The sequence below is a fragment of the Mixophyes fleayi genome, chromosome 1 (assembly GCF_038048845.1).
Source record: "Mixophyes fleayi isolate aMixFle1 chromosome 1, aMixFle1.hap1, whole genome shotgun sequence".
Taxonomy (NCBI): domain Eukaryota; kingdom Metazoa; phylum Chordata; class Amphibia; order Anura; family Limnodynastidae; genus Mixophyes; species Mixophyes fleayi.
Window position 1 is genome coordinate 424,412,413 of NC_134402.1, and position 6,057 is coordinate 424,418,469.

Sequence of the window (6,057 nt, forward strand, 5' to 3'; positions counted from 1 at the left end):
TGATCCAGCAGTACACAGTACTGTATAAATATAACTCAGACTCACTGATCCAGCAGTACACAGTATAAATAAAACTGCTCGCTACTCCAGTACTGTATAATATAATCCCAGCTCACTGTAGCTAGTGTCAGCTGGTGCTGATTCCCACACATGAGACGCCTTCATCCTAAATCTTCGAAGCTCAGGATTTGTACTAGTAATTCAGTCCCTCGGGAGAGGAAAATAGGGTGTCAGTGTGTGTCTTCTCCCTTCCTACAGGAGGCCGATCAGTTGGGAGATCTTGAAGGCTAATCCAAACAAGTTTGACTTGTGAGGTCCGCAGTCTAGACAGAGCTGGGGACTCGGCGGCTCCTTATCTGTCTTTGGGATCAGCCTAAAGAGACTCTCTTTAATGCCCACAGCTATGAGATCTGCCTGTAAGAGAAGGCCTGGAGACACCACTCCTGGATAACACCACAATACAGGCACAAAATCATCTCTGTGAAACCCACACTTATATAAAGCACCCGGCGTTAATAAGATTGTGCAAACAGTAGCCCTATCTGGATTCCTTCAAAATCTATGACACCCTAAATGAGGTGTTCATTATAATAGTTAACAATTACAGGAAAGCAGCCCTTAATCTTCCACAATTAACACCACCTCAAGATACATCATCTTGAGTCTACTGGGTAGAAAAAAGGCGATTAAATGCAGTATCAGTTTAATAATAGTAAATCAGACTAACGGTAAACTGGGGTATCACTAACCAATTAGTGCATAGCCTAATGCTTGTGTCTTAACATCTGATCCTTACTTCCAGCCCATACCTATAAATCAAATTCACTTATAGAACCATCTGCCTAATGTGTTTCTGCAAAATTGCCTTTACCCATTACAGCCCTTGCACTAGAGTTTACCTGCATAATAATTGCTATATTTACACTATCCTCTCTCCCCTCCCCCATCACTTAGAATCCCCAGTGATAAATTAATATCATAAACATTTTTATAGCCGTGGCATTTGTATACATTTGAGCACCGTGGCTTTGAAATGCTTTTAACTGCTTTTATATATAATTAATACGCACATTGATATAATTGCTGCAAAGTTAGAACCCCTATATACACATACAGGTTCTGAGTTTCAAACGAGGCAACACTTGATTGATGATCATAGAAAGTCTTAAGCTTTTTTTTTTTTTTTTGTGTTTTCCGAAGAAATCTTTGTAAATCTAAAGTTTACTTTTTTAAAGTCGCGGTCACGATTAAAATATGTTGTTTATTTAGTTCTGTCACAATTACACGGTGTTGTTTGAAAAGCTGCGCGCCCAGTATGTATGGAGAATAGTCATTGCGAATAACTGAGATGACCCACTTTAAAAAAAATTAAATACCCCCCCCAAAAAATCAGCGGGTGTGTTAATATATAAGATATATCGTACCATTTTTGCAAACGAGGTTTTTTTTAAAAAAAAATATTCCACAAGATCATAGCAACATTCTTTACTTAAAACCACACACATTGTAAAAATGATATATATTTATATTTGTCATATCTCCTTAGATTTATTTGTTAAGCTTTGCGATACAGACTAAGATGTAAGTTCATCGTAAGATAGCAATGTATAAAATAATGAAGTCTGGCACAAATAATAGCTTTAAAACGATAATTTTGCTTTAATTAGCAAATAAAATTAAAAGGAACTGATCTCGATTTAAAATTTGTAGGAAACAGGCACACTTACTTACATCGTTCTATACATATAAATATAATACACATAGTAATGTACATAGCAATATAAAAAAAAATTAAAAAATTCTGAAGATTTAGATTAAATCATATAATTAATTTTAAAGAATTCCACATAAACCACTGTCTAGTATTAATTTAGCATGTGATCAAGATTGGAACTATGTCTGTTTAAAACGTGTCTTTTAAATAATAAATTGGGATAAAGTCAATTGTAAACATTTATCTAGCAAATATTATGCACCACGTCTATTCGCAGTTGTTTAATATTACCTCTGGCACAAGGGGCACCTTAATATGCAGTGACAGAAGTCCCTTTCACAAGATGTTTATATACACAGTGGGCTAAAATAACCATAGAAATTGAGTAGTGCCATTAATGACACGTGTACAAGCGCATATACATTGGTGCAAAAATACAAAGGATTAAAAAAAATAAATGCTGAATTGTTATGGAAAAAAAAAAGCATAAAGGGTAGTCCATTTACCGTTCATAGCTAGGGCAAAAGATCTACACTAACGTAATGTTTCTTAGAAGGATAATAGAAAAGAGATGCGCCTATTCCTCTCTTAATTCACTAGATGTGTTAGAAATGCGTTTTATTCTGCAGTTTGTAAGACACTCTTTTTTTTTTGCCGAGATGATGGATTTAGTAGCACATGACACCTAAGAAAAGTAAATGTATTTATATGTCATATATCAAAAAGGTCACAAACAGAGAGCAGATTATTATCTAGCTACCAATTTTTTACTTTGCTTTAGAAAGGATCAAGGCTACATTACCCTCGATTGTATTATTATCATTCACAAGTTATTAAAACTGTACCACGATAGAACAGAAACTGTGTTAACGCTTTCCTCACCAGACTATTCCATTTTTTTGTTTAAGAAAACAGCAACAGGCCACCCATGGCTCTGCAGTTGTCGTAGGACTACAAGTCCCAGCTTGGCTGGATGGAATTCTGGGATTTGTAGTTCCTCGACAGCCGGAGAGCCATATATTGCTCTCTTTCTGCTTTAGGGTTTAGGCTCAGTGTCTATAGCTTGTTGTTCTCTTTTCTATGTATCAATTGTTGGGGGGGGGGGGGGGGGGTCTATAGTAATGTGAGAGATAGACAGATATTATAGTAGATTGGAATCAGGAATAAAAGATTTACATCGTCTGATTATTTATTGACAAAGGAGTAGTCAAAGCATTTAAAATAAATATTAAACCGCATTTCCACATTTGCATAACAAACAGTTTAAACAGTGATGCAGTTTGTATTTGCTTTTTAAACACAGGATTGTGTACTGAAGAAATCACACAGGTCATACTGTTCCTGAGAGCAGTAGAGTACATTCCATGGCTGGAAGACAATAAAATAAAACATATTATTATTATTATTATTATTATTATTATTATTATTATTATTATTATTAATAATAATAATAATAATAATAATAATACTTGTTTTTACAAGATAAATACATACTTCACCTTCTTCTGCAAAAATTAGAGATAACAATTAAAATACCCAAAAAATCATAACCATATGATAAAGAATAGATAGAATTTATCAAAATATTTCACGTTTAATTGGCATAGATGGTGAGACAATCCCCATCATTTATTTTTCAAATGCAAATAAAGATAATTTTGTATTCGGGGACTATTTATTTCTTGTGAGATTGATTTTCTATGGAAAGATAGGTGAGGGTCTATAATAAAACAATATTTTCAAAATGACTGTAAGGTACATGGGGTGGATAAGACGGGTAGTTAGGTTTACTATTTTAAATGCCTGCCTTGACTATATCACACAGCAGCACAGTGGAGTGTGGGATTGTTACACTAAATACATTGGGCCTGATGCTGAGTTAGGAGCAAAACAAAGAAAAGGAGCAGATTTGCACCCTGAGAAAACCATGTTGCATTGGAGGGGGAGCTAAATTTAAAACGTAGGGGCAGATATATAGTTGGAATATGGCATGTCATAGATCAACTTTAATTTCATTATAAAAATAAAGCTATGAAGTATTTGTGTATTACATGCAAAAACAGCCAGTATTTACTTGCGTGGAAAACAAGAAATCAATTTGCACCCCTTGTATTGTAACATGGTTTATCCATGTGCAAATTTGCTCCTTTTTTTTGTGTTTTGCTCCTAACTCAGCATAAGGCCCATATTGTTTATGAGTGATAGGCAGATATGGTAGTGTGAGAACCAATATACCCAGTTTAATTAGATTGTAAGCTCTCAAGAGCAGGGCCATCTCTCCTCTTGTCTTCTTGTCTAGTACACCATCCACATGTGCATTCTTGTATCATGCCTCTTGCTTGATCCGTACAGTACTTTTTTGTTATATACACTTTACCTATCACATCCTATGTCAAGTACTATGCTTAATTTCTTGCTATTCTTGCTTTTTGATCGTCATGTATTTTGTCTTTGAATTGTATTTTGCCTGTGTGTCCTCTATGTCTCTGTACTATGCTCTGTATCTCCAGTCTACTGCACTGCAGACATTTGTGGTGCCCTATGAATAAATGAATAATGATGATAATAATTTAATGCACATATACTGTACTATGCATTTAAAACTTTCAAAAGGATTGCACATGGTAAAATCACTACTGTGTATATATATGTCTAAAATTCTGCCAATTCTATGCTATGGTTTAAGTTTCATCCAGTTTTAATTAAATTATTTATGAAATAAAATGTGTCGGTGCAATTTAAGAAGTTGGCCATACATAGATATTGAAAAATTGGGCACATTTTATAAATGGTGCTTCCAAAATGATCAACATGCCTGAATATGAACTGATCGAAATTAATAGGATCATTTTTTTGCATGACCCAATATCCGGCCAGTAGATGTTTGTCGACCTTCATCACATTTAGCAGTAGAACATAGATATTAATTTTAAAAATTAAATAAATTGTAAAATAAACAGAAATACTATAGTAAGTTGGAGATATATCTTATGTGTCAGCTTGATTGGTAAATTTTCCCATGGGAACCAAAGTATTGAGAATTTTGTATAAGGATCTAGGTCAGTTTCTATCCTACATTCCATTAGATATATTTTTTTTAATTTTATTTTAAATCCTCTGAGAAGGTTGTTATATGGCAGGATGACGAGATTGCATGTTGAGTGGCCACACAAATCATTTTATAAATTTGGTAAAGGATTTGCTTACTCCAGGATTTGAGCAGCCCAGTAAAAGTACTGGGCCTGACTCATGTTTCGGTAGCAACTTGCACTCGTTTTAAGAAAGCGCACAGAACTTGTGCAGAGTTCTGAGTGTGTTCAAATCCAAATGTATCTCATGATGCGTTTTGATTTGAATCTGGTGTAAGTTCTGTCTAACTGTTACTTGGTGTATGTAGACACACAGAACTGACTACAGTATACGCTCTGTTCACATCAGAATACATAAAAAAAAAAATAATTACAAAATAAATGAACAACTCTTAGCAGTATAATAATTAATAAAAATATGTAATATTTTTTTTTTTTTCTTAGACATTAAGGGCTTAATTTAGAGTCATACGTAAGTCCTTCTGTTGAGTGCAAAAAGCACTTTTGGACAAAGATCCATCTCTCCTTGCACTCCGACGGAGGCGGATCTCCCCTTGCACCTCTCTGTACTTAGAGAGGTGGAACGGGAAAGGCAGTGGGCGACCCCAGCAATGTAAAGGCGTGTTCACGCTCTTTACATGCTATTTGGAGTTCAAAGCAGCTGCAGATAGGTCTCTGGGAGACATTTCTTTTGAAGGTGCTTTCAGCTGGTTCAATATGCAAAAACAAAGTAAAAAAAAAAAAAAAGCATAACAATTTCCTTTTTATACACTTTTTTTTTTAAATGATCTGCCTTACAGGGCGCTGTGCATTATACACTTGGACGCCGGTCCAAAAGGTGTGTTTGTGCAATTTGCACAATATTCTAAGTCACACGGATCTAAAGATCTGTACCACTTTAAAAACGGTGTAAATTCCGGGATGCAATATACACGTACGATTTCAGTGTAAATGGCGTCCCACTATAACCGAGGCCCTAAATACCTAAATCAAGATGTTTTAATGCCTACTGTACATACAATGCACTTATATAGTCAATGTTACGTGCATACAAAAGTTCTGTGCTAGCCAGTGGCACATATATGTGTAGTGTATAAAACAAAGACTATGCCGTGTCAGTCATCATGATCAGTTGGCACTTACACCTAGCCTGTAGCTGATGCAAGTGATATGGGTAATAAAAGAGAATTTACAAGACACCCAGGACTTGAATTGGCTGCATCTGTGCACACCCCCAGCATGCCTTGCTATACA